The 22135-nt window shown below is 39.5% G+C and overlaps 1 long non-coding RNA gene and 1 pseudogene across 2 annotated transcripts; one reads left to right on the top strand and one right to left on the bottom strand.

Moving 5' to 3' along the window:
- The first annotated feature begins 3 nt into the window (after nucleotides 1-3).
- Nucleotides 4-20958, top strand: LOC129050742 (uncharacterized). 2 transcript variants are annotated; one of them, XR_008514478.2, is made up of 4 exons: nucleotides 4-286; nucleotides 3825-3888; nucleotides 16649-16868; nucleotides 20838-20958. It is a non-coding gene; the product is annotated as an uncharacterized LOC129050742 (long non-coding RNA). The 2 variants fall into 2 exon arrangements; XR_008514477.2 differs by lacking the exon at nucleotides 3825-3888 and having other exon boundaries at nucleotides 19-286.
- PONPYGV1R-PS1885 (vomeronasal 1 receptor ponPygV1R-ps1885 pseudogene) lies at nucleotides 5957-6890 on the bottom strand (annotated as a pseudogene).
- Nucleotides 20959-22135: the final 1177 nt, after the last annotated feature.

The raw sequence follows: 22135 nt of genomic DNA, 5'->3' as shown, positions 1-22135 counted from the left end.
CCAGGTAAGAGACCCCAAAGAGTGACCTCACTTCCTTGACAATAGACCCCAACAGAACTTGGAACACTGGAAACCAGGCACCCACATTCTAGAAACAGTCTCTCCCCAGCTCACTTGGCTGAAGATACTAAAGAGAACTAGATGTTATCTAGTGTTATCCTGCTGATCCCAATTTCCTATAGTTCTGGCACCAGAAAATCCTGAATGATAGGTTTTTCTGAAGCTGCTGACATCGGGTCAGCCCTCAACACCATCACCTTTGGCCATGTTCAGGAGGTACTCAAAGGTAACACTGGCAGCCAAGAGCAGACCAATCAATGTCTGGCCACCACCCTAATCGCACCTGGACAGTCACACCCCACCTCCCTATGTGTGTTCGTGCAGTGGGGGTGATGTCATGTGGGTCTAGCCTGTCCTGAGCAGAACCAGGTGTTGGGTTGTCAGAAACCCAGTGACCCATCACATTCACTCCTCAGATCATGGCTCAAAAGTCTGCAGAGCAGAGACAAGAGATTGACAAAGAGGTGTTGATGAGGTCATGTATTCCATTTCCCTAGGTGAAAGGCAGGTGCACCACACTGTGAACAAGGACTAGTGCTGGACTGGAGTGAGTGCAGGAGCAAAAGGTTCTCTAAGCTGGGCACAATGGCTCACGCCTGTAATCCCAGCACTTTGGGAGGCCGAGGCGGGCGGGTCACCTGAGGTCGGGAGTTTGAGACCAGCCTGGCTAATGTGGTGAAACCCTGTCTCTACTAAAAATACAAAAAAATTAGCCAGGCATGGTGGCGGGTGCCTGTAATCCCAGCTACTTGGGAGGCTGAAGCAGGAGAATTGCTTGAACTCGGGAAGCAGAAGTTGCAGTGAGCTGAGACCGAGCCATTGCACTCCAGCCTGGGCAACAAGAAAGAAAATCCATCTCAAAAAAAAAAAAAAAGTTCTCTAATCCAGAGCCTGGAGGGGGCTGGGGAAGGCCTTCTGCTGAGACACTACTGTAAATAGCTTTATTCCATACACACACACACTCACACCCACGCACACGTGGGTGAAAAAATATGTAAACCTTGATATATAGATGTAGATGTAGATATTAATTCTATTAGTTCTGTTTCTCTGTCTTCTTGAGTATGGCCATCCTAGTGGGTGTGAACTAACACTTCGTTGTGGTTTTGATTTGAATTTCCCTAATGAATAAGAATTCTGAATATCTTTTCACGTGCTCATTAGCCATTTATGTTTTATTCTTATATCCTCATGTGTTCTTATCACCAATAATTAAAACATTCTCTGGTAAAATATTTTTCTAAGTTAATTTACTTATAAAAATTACAAAGGCATGAAGTGATTTACTCAATGAATGCTGTTATCTCATTTAATTTTTCATGTCATATTATGAGCTGATTGTCTCATTGGCATGTCCTGTATTTCTGAAATGAATCCTTCTCAATCATTTTGTGTACCCGTATATTAATTATACATGCAAATCCATGACTTACACTTGCTTAGTTTTAAGTTTTGACATAATGTATGTATTAGGTATCTTATTATTTAACAGAAATCACTTTTTCCTCTAAGTTTTCTAATTTATTAGCATAAAGTTGTTTGTCTTAGAATGTAGACTTTTTAAACATCTCCATGAAGTTTTAAATACTGTTTTTTTAATATTAAGTATATCTTTTCACATTTTTATTAACATTGCAGTAAGCTCTATTTTATCATTAATTTTTTTATATCCCATGTAATACTTATTCCAAATTTTTTACTTACATTATACTTTATGATAACACATTATTTAGGCTAAGCTTCTTTTATTTTTTTGAGACAGTGTCTTGCTCTGTCGGCCAGGCTGGAGAGCAGTGGTGCGATCTGGGCTCACTGCAACCTCCACTTCCTGGGTTCAAGCGATTCTCCTGTCTCAGCCTCCCAAGTGGCTGGGATTACAGGTGCCTACCACCATGCCTGGCTAATTTTTGTATTTTTTGTAGAGATGGCATTTCACCCTGTTGGCCAGGCTGGTCTCAAACTCCTGACCTCAGGTAATCCGCCCACCTCAGCCTCCAAAATTGCTGGTATTACAGGCATGAGCCACCTCTCCTGACCAAGCTGAAGCTTCTTTTTTTAATTTAATTTCAGAGTTTGACATCAAAAACACATATTGTCAGGCATCTTCTATTGCAGTATTTGAATTTGCAGCCATCTAATTTTCTCTACTTTTGAACAAATACAGTGCACAACTTGAATATGAAGAATTTTTATTGTCTTTTCATCTGAAAAGTTCTAAATATTAATTAGGAATATTGCTCAGTTTTTAGGTTTAGTATTTTAAATTGCTTCATAAACTATTTCAAAATATTATTATTTAATAGTAGCAAGGTTAATCTCTACGATTAAAATATTTTACATTCGTTAAGGCTCCCTCTGTGATTACACTATTTCAGTCATTCCATACTGCTGAGTAATGTGATACATAGCCCAGGTTCGATATATGTCCATTGGACGAAACTTCTGCATTGTATTTTTCAAATATTTGAATTTTCAAGACATGTTACCTGCTTTACCTAACAGTAATGAGAAAATATCTGTGGAAATTTTTCGCTTCAGCCACATGATTAGCCTGTTTGTATTATGATAGTTTCAAATTGGCTCCTTTGAATATTTCAAGGCAGCAATTACCACCAACTCGCTAGAAAAATGGAAGCACAAGCCTCCCCAGAGTCCCTGGCGTTGGCTCCTCCAAGGACAGTGACTGGTTCCGCCAGATTCACTTCCCAGAGGTCACCCTGATGCCTATTTCTTCTGAACAGGCTAATTGGGATTATTGCTAATACCGCATATTCTACCCTCACAGGGTCCTAAAAACTAGGCAGTTTTCTTGATGAGTCTCATATTCATCAGCTGTGAGTCGAATTCTAATGAAAATCTCTTTCTAGAGTCCTGTGCTCATTTCGCTCCACCCAGACCACTACGTCCATTTTTACCTTAAAATATTTGAAATGGATGACTCTCCTCCCACAAAAAATTCACAGATTTCACAGAACTAACTTTCTTTTTAGAATTTAAGGTAAAATGCCACCCACCGTGGAAGCAGCTGGGTGAGGAGCGCAGCTGCAGTCCTGGGGGACAGGAGCGCAGAGCCAGTTAGAGAGGGGCTGCGGCCAAGCGGGAGGCCCAGACAAGGCGACCAAAGGGCCAGTTTTCAGTGTATGAATCTTTGAGTGAAGCCTCAGCCCAAATGAGAAGAAATCTGCAAACAATAACTACTGACAGTGAGTCTGCAGAGTCATCTGAATGCATAACATGGAATGTTTTCAAACCAGAAGTAGCAGAATGTGTGACTCCATTGATGAGGAGTGACTACCGGCTATAGGCCCTGGGTCAAGACAATTTTTATACCTTCCTGGTGATTCAGAAAGGTGTCTCTGTAAAACCAGAAGCAAAGAAAGGAAACAATCTGAATTTTCTTTTTTTTTTTTTTTTTTTGAGACGGAGTCTTGCTCTGTCGCCCAGGCTGGGATGCAGTGGTATGATCTTGACTCACTGCAACCTCCACTTCCCAGGTTCAAGCGAATTTTCTGTCTCAGCCTTCTGAGTATCTGGGATTACAGATGCCCACCACGTCACCTGACTAATTTTTGTATTTTAGTAGAGACGGATTTTCGCCATGTTGGCCAGGCTGGTCTCAAACTCCTGACCTCAAGTGATCTGACCGCCGCGGCCTCCCAAAGTGCTGAGATTATAGGCGTGAGCCACCACACCCAGCCATTATTGCAAATTTCTATATTTTCTCTGTCCAATCTTCTGTAATTTATTTTGTCCTGTTATTACAGGAAAGGGGTCCCGATCCAGACCCCGAGAGAGGTTTCTTGGATATCACACAAGAAAGAATTCAGGGTGAGTCCACAGTGTAAAGCAAAAGCAAGTTCATTAAGAAAGCAAGTTTATTAAGGAAGTTTATTATGGTAAAAGGACAACTACTCCTTAGACCGAGCAGGGCATTCCTGAGAGTAAGAGGAGGAAGGCGTCAGCCCTAGGTACAATGTTTGTATACGTACAGGATAAAAAAAGATCTTGGGGAGATGTGCTCTGCTACAAGGACTTGTGATAAAGGATTAATTTTCTTAATTACTATATTTTGCAAGAATCAATATTATTATCTTTAAAGCAAAATTAGGAATGCCTTTGTTCTCCAGATATCAGCATATCCGGACACTCCCAAGTCTGGATCTGTTTAGTAAACATTATTTGTTCCCTTAACCATGAACATGTAGAGGCCAGCCTCATTTTCCTAGCCCTCACTCAAAATGGAGTCACTCTGGTTTGAACGCCTCTGACGCTGTGCTTGTGTTTCTTTTATTTTGAATTACAAAAAAGAAGTATGATGGCAGCTCATTCACCCTTTCGTGATTATTCCAGTGAGACGTTACTGTTCTGCTCTGGAGAAGATACTGTCAGATAATGTCCCGCATTTCCATCAGCTGGCATGCATGCCTTTGGACTTGGACAGGGTTCTTTGGATTGTAGCTGAATTTTCAATGTTTAGTCAATATGGATCTGATCTCTGCATGATCTTTTTTGTGAATGCCAACACCATTTTGTAACTTTTTTCCATTCTAAACATTTTTCTTTTCACTGCCAACCCTCTGCCTTGTGATTGTATGGGAAATCAAGGACCTGCTATTATTTGTTAATTTGCCATCATTTATGTATATATTGAAAGGTACGAAACCCACAAGCACAATGATCATTTTTATTTGTTTGAAACTTCAGCAGAATAGATATCTGCATGCTTTATGAAGTTGTTTCGACAGCAGCCCCTGGGATGCCAGAAATTAGCATTTCTTTGCTGCCATGGGCTGATGATACTGCTGCCATTAGAGAAAATTTAGCTGTGGCACCAAGTCACAGCATTTTCATAGAAAAAAATTATTTGTAGCTTATTTTAGAAGTAGGAACATTTGGTCTATTCGACTAGACTTGCAATTTTAAAAAAAGTTTGCATTCATTAAAGAAAAAATGAATTTAAGGTAAAATGACAAAACCTGGTCTTTAACATCCTGAAGAATCTGATACATTATTTTCCCTCCAACTCCATCCCAGGCCTGGTAGTAGAACTGCTATTTTTCCTTCTTACCTTTTAGAAAAGTATGCATCTAGATTTTATTCAAAAATAGAAGAAAAAATAGTAGAATCATATAAATAGCAAAAATTTGAAACTCAAAATATTAAGCATAAATTACAAAAACATATAAACAACAGAATATGTGGGATAAATACCAAATTTGATACAATTACTCTGGATTAAAAGGCTGAACGTTCAGGTGAAGGAGCAGAGAATGCTCCTTCAAAACCAAAAGAGAGAAAATCTTCGTATAAGAAGCGTGAACATAGGATCTACACATCAGAAAAATTATAGAAGGACAGAATTATTTTTAAATAATCAAAAACTAGTCTCATTAAAATAAAGTATAATCATCAAGGACAAAAAGAAAATTCTACAACTTGAAAATGGGAAAAAAATGAAGATTAATTCAAAACAGAAAAGGGCGTGAACTATGACTTTCTTCTCACTTTCTTCATTGATCATCACTTAAAGCTTCTTTATTTCATTAAACTTTTCTTACACTGTTGTGCCCAGTTAATTCCATGACATTCTTTATTAATTGGTTTAAAGTTGCATTGTTACAAATTATTAGAGGCCCATATTTAATGAATAATTTGCCTCTAAACTTCTCCATTGCAACATTAACAAAATGAAAATTATGAAAGCACTTTGAAAAACATTTCATCTGTAACTGTCGTTTATGATACATGAAAAATCCTTGAAGGGCAAAGACAGATTCTGAGTCTTACACACACTTTGCAATTGACTGCCAATTGTGGTGCTTAACCTTCTGCAGGAAGAAATCAACAAATGGCCATTCATTGTACAGTAAGAAGACAATCCACATAAGTCGAAAAACTATCTGATCAGCTTAGGAAACTGTGGATTCCTTCCACAGCAAGCAGAGCCCAGCCTGGGTATCCTGGGATGGCTGCTCATGAGCACAAAGGGGCTGACCGTGGGAAAACAGGCAGTGATCAGTGCCGAGGTGTTCAACAGCCACCAACTGGGATTAGGAAAAAGACGTGTAAAGATGGAGGAGAGCGAGTAAAATAACACAAGGTGCTCACCAGGACCAGGACACTTTGAGTGACTCTGGACTCAGAGGAGGATCTGGGGGAGAGGTTGGTCCCATGAATGTGCTGCACCTGCTGCTTGCGCCTGTGCAGGATAAAAACCATGGAGCCACTGGCCAAGGCCATGAGCCCCAAACACAAAACATCAAGGGATGATAACAAGACAATATGTAATGACTGTAGAATTCTGCTCCTACCTCTTCCAGAACAATACTTATAATCATTTGTCTTTGTGCTATTTATGCTGTTCCACTTGCCAGTCACATGTAGAGGAACAGTAATATTTACCAGCGTGTTCAGAATCCAGCACAGGACCAGGATGTTGAAGGACCCCATGTATCTGGGAGCATGTAGTTTAAGCTGCGCCCACCTGAATTCGCTGGGGCTGCTGGTGATGACCTGTAAGACACTCAGGAGGCAGGTGTTGCCAATGCACACAGCCCTGCCCACTCTGTGAACATAAAACACAAGTTTGCATCCAATATCACTGAGGGAATCTTTCAACCCAAAAGCAGCCATTGTTTGTGGGATTCCTTTAGAGAGTATATAACCAAGGAGTTGGCTATGGTCAGATGCTTGAGAATCAGATGTGTGGACCATAACATACCTCTGGTGAAACAAAAGAAACTATAGTGGTAAAGAAGAAAGAAATTCCCCAGGAATCCGACCATGATCTGAGATAAGATCATGCCTATTGCAAAATCCCTGGAGGCCATTTGTCATTTTTCAGTGTCTGATAATTACATTCAAAGTGAGAGAACACTGTGTGGAAACATAAAGTCTGTTTGACTTTTGCAAATAAAATCCACTATTGTCCACTTATGGTTGTTTCCAACTCAAACATTTTCTTATTAGACCCTATTTTTTTATTTTTTTATTTTTAATACCTAGTTATTTTATATTTTATTTTATTTTATCTATTTTTGTATTTTATTTTATTTTATTTTATTTATTTTATTTTATTTTTTATTTTATTTTATTTTTAGATAGAGTCTCGCTCTGTTGCCAGGCTGGAGTGCAGTGGCATGATCTCAGCTCACTGCAAGCTCCGCCTCCCAGGTTCAAGGAATTTCCCTGCCTCAGCCTCCTGAGTAGCTGGGACTACAGGCACATGCCACCACACCCAGCTACATTTTTTTGTATTTTAGTAGAGACAGGGTTTCACCATGTTGGCCAGGATGGTCTTGATCTCCTGACCTCGTGATCCGCCCACCTTGGACTCCCAAAGTTCTGGGATTACAGGCGTAAGCCACCATCCCCGACCAGACCTTGTTTTTTAAATAAGATTTTTGCTCTAAAGAGAAGAACATATACGTCCCCACAAGAAGAGTACTATATTAGTGTTTTACATATAATTTTTACAATAATTCTGTGGTATAAGTGCTTTATTATTTCCATTTTACAGGTAAGGAGCTCTTACACAAGGAAGCTTAATGACTTTTCTAAAGTAACCTCTTTGTAAGAGGCAGAATCAAAATTGGACAATGTGTTTAATCACTGTGTGTCTTACCCTTGGACATAGCTATGCTTTTCTGATGTTTCACACATTTTGTGTTGTATATCTTGACACTTTCTTTAAACCTGGTTATAGTTTTTTCTTCATTTTTGATTGTGGCAATTTCTCATTTAAATCTAATTGCTTATTTCATGAGCAAATATCACCTATAATGATTCAGAAATCCAAGTAGAATATAGATGCACTGATTTAGTATAATCCTAAAAGAATAATCATACAAGAACAAATGAAATTTATTGAATGCTTAAATGATTTCATGTTGAAATTAAAAAAGAAGATTCTTTCTCATCTTAACCAAGAAGGATACAGAAATGACTGCTGCTAAGCAAGGCGACAAGGGACATGGGTAGGAGATAAAACATTATAAAGAGAACCAGGTTGTCATTAATTACAGAGAAATTTAGTATTTGTTTATGAATACAAAAATATCAAATGAAATTATTTCAGGCCGGGCATTGTGGCTCTCACCTGTAATCCCAACACTTTGGGAGGCCAAGGTGGGTGGATCACTTGAGGTCAGGAGTTCGAGACCAGCCTGGCCAACATGGTGAAACTCCGTCTCTACTAAAAATACAAAAATTAGCCAGGCATGGTGATGCATGCACCTGTGATCCCAGCTACTTGGGATGCGGAGGCAGGACACTCGCTTGAACCCCGGAGGCGGAGGCTGCAGTGAACCAAAATCCCACCACTGTACTCCAGCATGGGAGACAGAGAAAGACTCCATCTCAAAAAAAAAGAATAATTATTGTAATGTCAGAATTGTTACATATATCAAAATATAAGCCTATTATTTAAAAGGAAAACTCGAGGTAGGGAAAATTATTCCCTGAATTAAGTGTTACTAAGATGAGTATTGAGCCTCAGAATGGCTTTATAACATTTTTGAAGACAGAGTAAATATTACCAAATAATTTACTTCAGAAAACTACTGAAGTCCATGACTTTTGTTCTAATATGAAAACCTAAGGTCATCAAGATACCTTTCCTTGACCGCTCCTCCCCTGACTTCATGAAAGAATATGGGCTTTTCATCATTCTCAGAGACCAGATGTTTCCTGTCACCACACATCACAGTCTCCATTAGGTACTTTATATGTCCAGAGTAGGTTAAAGCCCTACGTTTAATACTTCCTCCCCTTGCAGGTGCTCTCTCATAGATCAAAATGTAACACACCCACCAGGTGCTTCCCTGCTGCTGGGCTGTGGAACCCAGTGACTGTCAGGACAGCCAGCGAGTGTGTGGAGGGTGGTGGCCAGGTCCGAGATACGGGCTCGGGATCCTGTGACCTCACCGCCCCACAGAACTGCAATTATACATTACCTGTGGCAACAATGACAGTACACACTTGGGGAATTGAAAATATTTTTGAAAAACTTTGTCCCAGTTACAATTACCTGTTTTGGGTAATTGACAACTTCCCTGCAGCACCTCCAGAGAGATGACAGTGCCTGGAGAGGCTCTGCTTTTCCATGATCCTTTGAGGCAGACAGGGGCTCTCCTGGAGGGAGCAGAAAATGCAGAGTCTGAGACAGAAGGGGATGACAGTGAAGCACGGTGGGTGCTGGATTCTGTGCCTCCTGGGATGTGTTTTTGCTGAAACTCTCATTTTCTTTTACTCCCCAAATTATTTAAGTGAACAATCATTCAACTATAAATAGACAAATGGGATCACACAAGTAACTTGAGAAGGATTTGTCAACAGATTACAGTGCCAGGAAGAATGTGAGGATCAACATTGGCAAAAGAGAGACATCTGTGTAATTCAATGCAAGTTGATACGCACATGTAGATTGCATATATACATATGTGTGTGTGTGTGTTTGGAATATATGTTTTATCAAAATGTGACTCAATAGAGATAGACTCTAAACTGAGCAATATTCATAGAAGAAACAAATACATTTAATAAGGAATTTCCTCACACACACAAGCACCAAGTTTATGTAGTTGAGAGGGAAATTCTACCGATAAAGTAATCAATAAACTAATGCTACTTAAACTACTCGAGTTATAGAGAAGTCAGTCTTTCCTGAAATCGTTTTTAGGAAGGGTATATAAAGGTGACACCAGAATCTTGCCTAGATTTAGCCATATAGAATACTATAGACAAGGCCGGGCGCGGTGGCTCATGCCTGTAATCCCAGCACTTTGGGGGGCCGAGGCGGGTGGATCACGAGGTCAGGAAATCAAGACCATCCTGGCTAACACGGTGAAACCCCGTCTCTACTAAAAATACAAAAAATTATCCAGTTGTGGTGGCGGGCGCCTGTAGTCCCAGCAACTTGGGAGGCTGAGGCAGGAGAATGGCATGAACCCGGGAGGCGGAGCTTGCAGTGAGCGCCACTGCACTCCAGCCTGGGCAAGAGTGAGACTCCGTTTCAAAAAAAAAAAAAAAAAGAGTACTATAGACAAACAGGACATATACATTTAAGAGTAAAAATATTAAATATTAGAAACCATTGCATCAGTATATTGCTGCATAATTAATCACCGTTTATGTTTCAAAGGGAAGTATGACTCAATATTAAGAAATTCATTGATGAAATTAATCACATTAATAGAATGAATGAGAATGTCATGTGACTATGTTCATCAATGCAAAAAAATTGGCAGAATTCTACAGAAAATTATGTTTAATAAATTTAGTAAGAAATTGGTGTAAAAGATTTCTGAAAAACATGAAAATAGACTTATACAAATGAAAAATAATGACACCAAATATTTGGGTAAGAAAATTCAATAATATTGAGAAGTCAATAATCTTTGAAGAAATGTGTATGTTGAGTTTGACCCAAATGTAATACCATGGGCTTGTGTTCTGAAGATCTTAAAAATGTATTGCTATGAAAAATAAACAAAAAATTCCATGGACAATATGAAATTAGAAAAAAAAAAAAAGGCCAGGCACAATGGCTCATGCCTGTAATCCCAACACTCTGGGAGGCTGACATGGGCAGATCACCTGAGGTCAGGAGTTCAAGACCAGCCTGTCCAACATGGTGAAACCCCATCTCTGCTAAAAATAAAAAATTAGCCAGGTATGGTGGCACATGCCTGTAGTCCCAGCTACTTGGGAGGCTGAGGCAGGAGAATCACTTGAACCCTGGAGGCGAAGGTTTCAGTGAGCCAAGATCACGTTGCTGCACTCCAGCCTGGGCAACAGAGAGAAACTCCGTCTCAAAAAAAAAAAACAAAAACAAAAACAAAAGAGTGAATTCACCCTGTTATAAATTGTTAAAATGTGGGAATTAAAATAGCGTACTGTTGATTCATGAATAGAAATAGAAATGAGCGGAATAGAAGTTTTAAGACAGAATAAAATATATGAAAATGTCACTGATAAGACAGCAGTGACAAAAGTAGAAATGTGGACTTGGGGTGTCTGAGCCTTTGTCTCCCCATGTGTTTTGTTGCACAAACAGAGATGGTGTTTCCACAAGTGGAGGGAGGATATTCAACCTTTGAATAGAGTAGCTTTGGCTATTGTCTGATGAATAGCATTTTTCCTGGCTCAGTATACATTGTAACCTGTTCTAAGAGCCCACAGCCTGTTTTCTGGTGAGCTGAGATGTGGCTGCCTTCAGTAATACTTTATTGCCTACATCTGACCCACTTTCTCCGGGTCCCTTAAAAACAGTCACATACTGTTTTAGTAATTCCTTCAGTTGATGATGTGTGTGGCCTGAAACTATCTGAGGACCCCTCCTATCCAGGCCCACAGGGGATAACAGTCTGTGAACAGTCCAGGGAAAGACCCACTGCTTGGAGATGCTGGAACAGGCTACCCCAATGTGTTTTACTCTTCACCTATACTCCAAATTGGCACAAGCAGAAGTTGCCACAGTCCATTAGAAGGGAAAAAAACAAATTTGGAAAGAATAAACATCCTTGGTTATGAGACACAAAGATGATCTTCAGAAGATATGCTAAAATGAAACAAATAGATGGTCTATGCCTTGAGTGAAACTTTATTTGTGAGAAATTTTCTCCAAATAATGAAGAAATTTGTGGAACACACCAAAAGGCAGAACCAGAAGAAAGGCTGAGGATGACCAGAAGTACCAGCAACCTTGGAATGTGCTGCCAGTTGTCACCTAGGTAGCTAATATATGTAATTAAAACTGCTAGATATAACAAAAACAATTATGTATCTAGAGTGTATAAAAAGCAAAGTATGTTTTGGGTGAATATAGTTGTAAAGGCATGAAATGTGTGTTTTTAGAGAAAAAGCAATTTTGTCTAGTTAAATGTTACTTAAAGATTGTTTCAAATTGAAGAAATAAAAAAAGATAAAGCAGTGAATATAAAAAGTTGTAAAGAAAAAGAGAATAGCCGGGCATGGTAGTTCATGCCTGTAATCCCAGCACTTTGGGAGGCCGAGGCGGGCAGATCACCTAAGGTCAAGAATTGGAGATCAGCCTGACCAACATGGTGAAACCCCGTATCTACTAAAAATACAAAATTAGCCGGGAGTGGTGGTGCATGCCTGTAATCCCAGCTACTTGGGAGGCTGAGGCAGGAGAATTGCTTGAACCCAAGAGGCAGAGCTTGCAGTGAGCTGAGATCGTGCCATTGCACTCCAGCCTAGGTGACAAGAGCAAAACTCCATCTCAAAAAAGAAAACGAGAATAGAAAAAATTGTGAGAGATTGTAAAAGGTTATGAAAAACCGTAGTCAAAAGCTGACTGAGATTGGAAGAATTTGTTATATGTTTATTTGTTTATGATTTATTTGTATATTATTATTTGTTTATATGTTGTTAGTTTATTATTAAAGTTAGCTTTGTATTGGTAACACACTAATATAAAAGATTTTTTCTTTTGAACAACACTTTCATGTAACATTAGTAAGAGACAATAAAATATTTTTGCATACTCTTCTAATAATCTGCAAAAAAAAAAAAGATGGCACAAGACAGGGATGCCCTCTCTCACCACTCCTATTCAACATAGTGTTGGAAGTTCTGGCCAGGGCAATTAGGCAGGAGAAGGAAATAAAGGGTATTCAATTAGGAAAAGAGGAAGTCAAATTGTCCCTGTTTGCAGATGACATGATTGTATATCTTGAAAACCCCATCATCTCAGCCCAAAATCTCCTTAAGCTGATAAGCAACTTCAGCAAAGTCTCAGGATGCAAAATCAATGTACAAAAATCACAAGCATTCTTATACACCAATAACAGACAAACAGAGAGCCAAATCATGAGTGAACTCCCATTCACAATGGCTTCAAAGAGAATAAAATACCTAGGAATCCAACTTACAAGGGATGTGAAGGACCTCTTCAAGGAGAACTACAAACCACTGCTCAATGAAATAAAAGAGAATACAAACAAATGGAAGAACATTCCTTGCTCATGGGTAGGAAGAATCAATATCGTGAAAATGGCCATACTGCCCAAGGTAATTTATAGATTCAATGCCATCCCCATCAAGCTACCAATGACTTTCTTCACAGAATTGGAAAAAACTACTTTAAAGTTCATATGGAACCAAAAAAGAGCCTGCATCACCAAGTCAATCCTAAGCCAAAAGAACAAAGCTGGAGGCATCACGCCACCTGACTTCAAACTATACTGCAAGGCTACAGTAACCAAAACAGCATGGTACTGGTACTGAAACAGAAATATAGATCAATGGAACAGAACAGAGCCCTCAGAAATAATGCTGCATATCTACAACCATCTGATCTTTGACAAATCTGACAAAAACAAGAAATGGGGAAAGGATTCCCTGTTTAATAAATGGTGCTGGGAAAACTGGCTAGCCATATGTAGAAAGCTGAAACTGGATCACTTCCTTACACCTTATACAAAAATTAATTCAAGATGGATTAAAGACTTAAATGTTAGACCTAAAACCATAAAAACCCTAGAAGAAAACCTAGGCAATACCATTCAGGACATAGGCATGGGCAAGGACTTCATGTCTAAAACACCAAAAGCAATGGCAACAAAAACCAAAATTGACAAATGGGATCTAATTAAACTAAAGAGCTTCTGCACAGCAAAAGAAACTACCATGAGAGTGAACAGGCAACCTACAAAATGGGAGAAAATTTTCACAACCTACTCATCTGGCAAAGGGCTAATATCCAGAATCTACAATGAACTCAAACAAATTTACAAGAAAAAAACAAACAGCCCCATCAAAAAGTGGGTGAAGGATATGAACAGACACTTCTCAAAAGAAGACATTTATGCAGCCAAAAAACACATGAAAAAATGCTCATCATCACTGGCCATCAGAGAAATGCAAATCAAAACCACAATGAGATACCATCTCACACCAGTTAGAATGCCAATCATTAAAAAGTCGGGAAACAACAGGTGCTGGAGAGGATGTGGAGAAATAGGAACACTTTTACACTGTTGGTGGGACTGTAAACTAGTTCAACCATTGTGGAAGTCAGTGTGGCAATTCTCAGGGATCTAGAACTAGAAATACCATTTGACCCTGCCATCCCATTACTGGGTGTATACCCGAAGGATTATAAATCATACTGCTATAAAGACACATGCACACGTATGTTTATTGTGGCACTATTCACAATAGCAAAGACTTGGAACCAACCCAGATGTCCAACAACGATAGACTGGATTAAGAAAATGTGGCACATATACACCATGGAATACTATGCAGCCATAAAAAATTATGAGTTCGTGTCCTTTGTAAGGACATGGATGAAACTGGAAACTCATTCTCAGCAAACTATCGCAAGGACAAAAAACCAAACACTGCATGTTCTCACTCATAGGTGGGAATTGAACAATGAGAACATATGGACACAGGAAGGGGAACATCACACTCTGGGGACTGTTGTGGGGTGGGGGAAGGGGGGAGGGATAGCATTAGGAGATATACCTAGTGCTAAATGACGAGTTAATGGGTGCAGCACACCAACATGGCACATGTATACATATGTAACAAACCTGCACATTGTGCACATGTACCCTAAAACTTAAAGTATAATAATAATAAAATTTAAAAAAAAATTGCAAGGTTGTCAATCCCTACCCTCTTCTTCTCTTGCCTCCTTTTTTTTTTCCCTCCTTTTCCTGCAAATTGTGCATTTACCCTGTTTGGAAAAGTTTAAGTCTTTGCCAATCATGATCAGCTTAGATTGTGTAGTCCAACCGCAGCCAACAGGCAGAAGGACACAGAAACAGGAACTGCTTTAGGGATACAAATCCCTTCTCTCCTTTGTTCGGTGTGCTCTTGCAATTGTGATGGATGTAAGCAGCACCCTTCTGCAGAAGTAAAGTTGCCTTGCTGAGAAAAAAAAAAAAAGGAAGGAAGGAAGAAAGAGGAGAGACAGATTCTGTCTCATGCTGTCTTTATTAGGTCTTTCAACTGTTCAGAAAACTGAGTCTCCTCTCTATTAAAAACAGGTTTCTGCTTTTTAAAACCTTTTAATTATCACTTTGTCTAAATGGAATGACTATTATTTTACAGTGACCTGTTATTCTATTTTGACCTAGTGTTTTAAACCTTTAATATATTTCACATCCTTCCCAAAAATCACATTTTAAATTTAAAGTTAAGTCTTTTGGACCTTAAATTAACTCTGGGATGTTATAGAAGTTCCTTGAAGCATCCAAAAGAGAGATAATAAAGAGGCTTATTTGCTATTTTAAATTATGTGGAAAACTTTATCTAATAAGATATAATGTTTAACCTTATTCTAGTTATATTTTATGGATATATTATTAATATATGTCCCAAATTTGTATGAGATTTCTAAACTTCTGATTCCTAACATATGTTTTGGTAGTTTATAAGTCATAATTGTGGTTACTATGTAAAATAATTGTAGGCCACAGAAATAATCGAATTTTCTTATCTATTGTGTCTTTACGACTATTTTAAGTCATTTTGACAGCTAATAGCTTAAGCCTTATGAACTTTCTGAAAAGTCTTCACAAGCCAGTAAAATCTTAGAATATATAGTGTCTTCAAGGAGGTTCATGGGAGGATAGAAAGGACCCTGATACGCACTCTTGAATACAAGTTTCTGATAATTTTAGAGTCATTTCATTTGGACCAGACAAGAAGTCCCAGAACTCTAATGAAGAGATTTGACTACGTTATAAAACTGCTAACCCAAGCAGGAAGAGAATTAATTGAATATCAAGGAAATACTTTGCCAGATTTTCATATTAAATCAGCCAGTATTGAAATCATTTACTTACACAATTTGAATGAACTTCATGATCTAAGTCAAATGGTAACCTACTTAATAAACAGTGCAATATACTTCCTTTGGGGAAACAAAAGTGGCATTTAAGAGAATATGAATTCAGTGTTAAGTGTGGACTCATGGAGAGCGTGGACAGCTGCCCAGTCTTTCCTGAGTCCTTAAAGCTTCCCTTATTATAGCTCTACACTCCAGGACTATTCCATGGAAGAAATAAAATAATCCAAAACAAATATATATGTCCAATGTTTGATATGTTAAACCCATAATCCTGAGAAAACAATCAAAACTTTAGATACATTTCTGCTACCTTTGGGCCATTTGAACACTTATAGAGGAATGTCATTCAATTGTCATTTTCAATGTGTGTTTTCCGGCTGTATAAAGGGTTTTCCATGAAAGAAGGCTGATGCTACAACAGTAGCAAAAAGGTCCATAGGAAATGTGTTTCTCTCATGGGACATTTCTGGAGAAATCTCTAGTGATAGAAGTACTCATTTCACTGGACAGGTTGTAGAACAGATAAGCTATTACTGAGCCAATAGCACTAGTCAGAGCTAACTGAATTAATTGGATTGCCTTGGTCACAGATATTGCAGATTAATGACAATCAGATCCACTTCCATTGGAAAACATAAGTTGACCCCTTATGAAATACTCACTGGAAGGCCTGTGCCCCTAATAATAGAACCTCATGTATCTTTCATTCCTAAACTCTGATATGACTAAATGCTGCAAAACTTTAATGTATTATGCCAGACTGTTTTCACCAGGCAAAGGAAACTTCCGTGAGCCACTGGCTGAGGACAATCAAGCCCTTCACAATCTAAAACCTAGACATTGGGTCTTCTGAAAACATCAGAGAAAGGCTGTCTTTGCCACCAGTCTGTAACAAAACTTGGGACCTTGAATCTTGGCTCCATAATCTCACAACTCAGAAGAACACTTCTTGGAGCTGCACACCCAGTAGAGAACTAAGGTAAAGCTAACCAGGGAAGTTTCTCTCCAGAAGCAGATGATATTGTAGATGTGGACAGCTTTCTCAAGATCATAGATCAAGACTTCTCTGCTATCAGAAGACTCTTGCCTCTGTTAATTTTTTCCTTCCTTATGCTTCTATGAACATTAGGACTGTAAAAGGGGCTTTGTGTAAACTCATATGGCATACTGTTATTTGTGGGATTTTTTTTTTTTTTTTTTGAGATGGAGTCTCACTCTGTCACCCAGGCTGGAGTGCAGTGGCGCAATCTCGGCTCACTGCAACCTCTGCCTCCTGGGTTCACGCCATTCTCCTGCTTCAGCCTCCTGAGTAGCTGGGACTACAGGTGCCCGCCACCACGCCCGGCTAATTTTTTGTATTTTTTTTAGTAGAGATGGGGTTTCACCGTGTTAGCCAGGATGGTCTCGATCTCTTGACCTCGTGATCCACCCACCTCAGCCTCCCAAAGTGCTGGGATTACAGGCATGAGCCACCGTGCCTGGCTATTTGTGGGATATTTTGTTTTCTGTTGTGTTTTCTCTTTTTTTGAGATAGAGTCCCACTCTGTCACACACGGTGGAGTGCAGTGGTGCGATCTTGGCTCACTGCAACCTCTACCTCCCAGTTTCAAGCGATTCTCTGGCCTCAGCCTTCCAAACAGCTGGGATTACAGGGGCACACCACCATGCCCAGCTAATTTTTGTATTTTTAGTAGAGACAGGCTTTCACCATGTTGGTCAGGCTGGTCTCGAACTCCTGACCTTGCAATCCAACAGCCTCGGCCTCCCAAAGTGCTGGGATTACAGACGTGAGCCACCGCACTCAGCCTTGTTTTGTATTTGAGACAGAGTCTTGCTCTGTTGCCCAGGCTGGAGTTACAGTGGCGTGATCTCGGCTCACTACAACCTCTGACATCTGGGTTCAAGCAATTCTCCTGCCTCAACCTCCCAAGTAGCTGGGATTACAGGCACCCACCACCACACCCAGCTGATTTTTTGTATTTTCAGTAGAGACAGGGTTTCACCATGTTGGCCAGGCTGGTCTCAAACTCCTGACCTCAGGTGATCCACCCGCCTCAGCCTCCCAAAGTGCTGGGACTACAGGCCTGAGCCACTGCACACAGCCTATTTGTGGGGTATTTTGAAGCCAATTTTATACATGGGCAACCTTATGCCTTGAGGGATAAAAGATAAAGGGCCAATGTGGATGAGGAATTTTAATGGTAGCTTTGTTGCTCTGTAATCAGTCAGAGACAGAACGTTGGTTCACTTCTGTTAACCTACAGCATAGGGTGAAGAGAATATTGCCAGGAGGCCTTCACCCTTGTCAATGGGCATCATTTCTTAGGTCTCTTTTTCTATGGTTTGGAGTAAATATAAATGAGGCAATGATTAGACCTTTGTCCCTCATAGTGGGCTCTGTAGCAGCTTCTACTGCAAAGGCTTTTGTTGTACAGCAGTCTTCTTCAAGTTCCCTTGCTATAGTTGTGCTAGATAATAGAATAACTCTAGATGACCCAATAGCTGAACACGGAAGAATCTGCACATGGTTGAATACATAGGTATTAGAGAGATTTAGTTGTAGGGAATTAACAAACAGCCTGCTGGGTTAAAACAAGTACTCTATCTAGCTCACTCCTTGATCTATTTTATTTTAATTGGTTTGGTTTGGACCCTGGCTAAGGAGCATACTCCAAACTCTTGGTATTATCCTCTGGATACTCACAACAGTAGTCTCCCAAGTATTCTGTATTCTCTCAAAAGTATTAAATGTTTGTGTGCAGTCATCTATGGAATGGCAAATGATCTCTTTGACTGGAATGACAAAAACTCAAAGAAATGTATGATTGTTGTTTGAAATGCTTGTTCCCTGGTGCTATAAAGAAATAACACTTGAACATAAATTTAATTTACTCAGCAAGGCCATTTTTACTTCCTGCAGAAAGGGTACACTTGCCAGCAGTTTTGCCATGAGAGTACACTGAACAAAGGAGACAGGGTTATTTATAACCTGATGTGTCCACCCTACTGCTGTTTCTGGTTTCCATTGGCTGGAATGGGGCCTTACATTCTGTATTTGTCCCAATTGGCTAGCAAATTAGAACTTTTTAGAAGAGGCAAAGGCAGAGGAGAACAAAGGAAGGAGGAAGTAACTTGGGGAATACTGAGAAAGGTAAAAACACCTTCAAATAAGGAAGAGGAACAGGTTATGACCTAATGCTTGGTTGAACCAGTATAAGCATGCCAGGGCAAATATTTAGGCTAAATTGTGGGAGCTAAGAACATAAAGTACATTGATTTCTTTATCATGGCTAGCAGATATTTAAGAATGTTAGCACAGGTCTTTGAATAAATTTTGCTTCTAAGAGAAGTTACTATTTTTTCCTAATTAAATGGGGAGGAAAATCTTTGAAGAGGAACTTCTACTTTACTTTTTACAATCATGAAAACACACAATCTATGAATGATTTGCTGAGACCAGAAGCCCAACATGATAGTAACTCAGAGTAGCAATAAAGCCCTAAGTTTTGGTCACACACAAAATTGAGAGGTTGACCAAAAGAGGAGATTGTTAAATTAAGTTTAGCCTAAAGCTGTCTTCTTATATATTTTAAGTTTGGCCTAAAAAGTTCTCTCTACCTAGTTAACTGTAACTTACCTGGATGTATAGACAGACTATGGCCTGCTCTTGTACCAATCGTTGAGCTTTGTCCTATCAAAGACGGCCAATTGTTCACATCATGTTCAAATAAGATAAATGCCAAGCTATACCCAAAGCAGCTGTTTCTGCACCTCACTTCTGTACTTTTTTCTGTATGTCACTTTCTTGATTCTGTCCATAAATCCTCTCTGACCACACAGCAGCATGGAGTTTTTCTGAACCTATTCTGGTTAAGGGAGCTGCCTGGTTTTCAAGTCATTCTTTGCTCAATTAAATCCTGTTCAACTTAATTTGCCTAAAGTTTTTTTTAAAAACAAGACCACAATGAACATGAGCTTGGAATACCTTAGGTGGGAGGAACATGGTAGGTGATGTTGTTGGGAGGATGAGGTGAGGCCAGAATGGGGTTTTAGGGCCAGAGAGGGACCTGTCTGTGAGGCTGATGAGGGTGCTATTAGTTACTGTGCCTGTTATATGGGGACAGGGTTATTACCCCTACCAAACATAAGAAAAGAGGAAAAGCAGGAGGAAAAGCCAAGTACATGGCTTCTATTCTTCATTCTTACACTGTCCAGAATAACCAGCAATGTCCGGTGAAGAAGTGGCTCAAGTGCACACAGCAGTCTTCTAAATACTGACCAAAACAAATTAGGTTTAAAAATCATCTACATTTTTCTCCATCACAAAGTTTTTATCAAGTTAATTTTTAAAATTGTGTTTGATTTTTAAAAACCTTTTAAATATATAAACATTACTTTCAAAATTCTGGTTGGTTAAATGCCAAGACCAGCTCAGTCAGGGAGACCCTAACCCAGTGGTGTTAGAGGAATTAAAGACACACACACAGAAATATAGCATGTGGAGTGGGAAATCAGGGGACTCACAGCCTTCAGAGCTGACAGCCCTGAACAGAGATTTACCCACATATTTATTGACAGCAAGCCAGTGATAAACATTGTTCCTATAGATTATAGATTAACTAAAAGTATTCCTTATCGGAAACAAAGGGATGGGCTGAAACAAAGGGAAAGGCTCTGGCTAGTTATCTGCAGCAGGAACATGTCCTTAAGGCACAGATCACTCATGCCATTGTTTGTGGTTTAGGAATGACTTTAAGCGGTTTTCCACCCTGGATGGGCCAGGTGGTCCTTGCCTTTATTCTGGTGAACCCACAACCTTCAGCATGGGCGTCATGGCCATCACAAACAAATCACAGTGCTGCAGATTTTGTTTATGGCCACTTTTGGGGCCAGTTTATGGCCAGATTTGGGGGATGTCCCCAGCATTTTCCCCTTCTTGTTTTTGCAGGGCAATAAAAGCAAAGATGGCTTTATCACGGTGAGCTACTTCTCGCAGGAGTCAGGATCCACATCTGCAGACTACACAAAGACAAACAACACAGATTAAAAGCACAATCACCATTGAAATCACAGAGCCTCCAAGTGTCTTTATCTATTTTAATGGGTTAATAGCTGCTAATCCATCTGCAGCTCCTTAGAGCACTCCAGTTCCTGGCATTAAGGTCAGGTGTGCCTGGGATGCTTTAAATATTTGTTCTTTTAATTTTGCAATATCCAAAGACAAATTTGTAGAGTGTCCTTCTAGATGCTTTTTATTCTTTCCCAAATTTTGATCTTACTAAGAACCATTAATAGTTTCCACAAATCCTTATGTTTAGCTCCTATAGCGGGCCATATCGTTTGAGGTTGAGGTGCCACTATACTGCCATGTTTCCATATAATAGGAACTCTTGCTGTACTTCTTACCATTTCTACCATCTGACCATTTTGTTTAGACCAGTTGAACATAGTGTGGCCATGGCACACTATGCTCCAACACTATGCTCCAATCCAGTGATCATAACATTGGAGTAATATTTCTAGAGTGGGGGCAACACAAAGTATATCATCCATATAATGAATAATGTAACACTGTGAAAATTTTTTACAAGTAGGTTCAGTTGCTTGCCCTACATAAGCCTGGCAAAATTTTGGACTGTTTAACATGCCTTATGGCAACACTTTCCAGTGAAAATGCTTAGCAGGCTGCAGGTTGTTAACTGCAGGAATCATAAATGCAAATCGTCCACAGTCTTGCTCAGCTAAAGGAATAGTAAAGAAACAGCCTTTTAAATCTATAACTATTAAAGACCAATTTTTTGGAATCGTAGCAGAAGAAGGCATTCCTGGCTGTAATGCTCCCATAGTTTGTATAGCTGAATTAATGGCGCTTAAGTCAGTTAACATTCTCCATTTACCTGATTTTTTCTTAATTACAAAAACTGGAGAATTCCAAGGGGAAAATGTTGGAGCTATGTGTCCTTTTTCTAATTGTTCAGTAACTAAGCCCTCTAAAGCCTCCAGTTTCTCTTAGCAGCCATTGTTCTATCCAAATTGGCTTATCTGTTAACCATTTTAAAGGTATAGGTTCTGGAGGCTTAACAATGGCCGCCATCAAAAATGATATCCTAAACCTTGGTGGGAACTTTGTCTTTCTGCTTGAAGTGGTTCCTTCAAATCTTGCAAATTTTTTACTAGTCCCATAGCAGGGACATACCCCATTTCATGCATCATATGTTGACTTTGAGGGCTGTATAATTGCTCTGG

This window comes from Pongo abelii, chromosome 18, assembly GCF_028885655.2.
Source record: "Pongo abelii isolate AG06213 chromosome 18, NHGRI_mPonAbe1-v2.0_pri, whole genome shotgun sequence".
In the NCBI taxonomy this organism is placed as follows: Eukaryota; Metazoa; Chordata; class Mammalia; order Primates; family Hominidae; genus Pongo; species Pongo abelii.
This window is presented reverse-complemented; position numbering and strand designations above follow the sequence as displayed.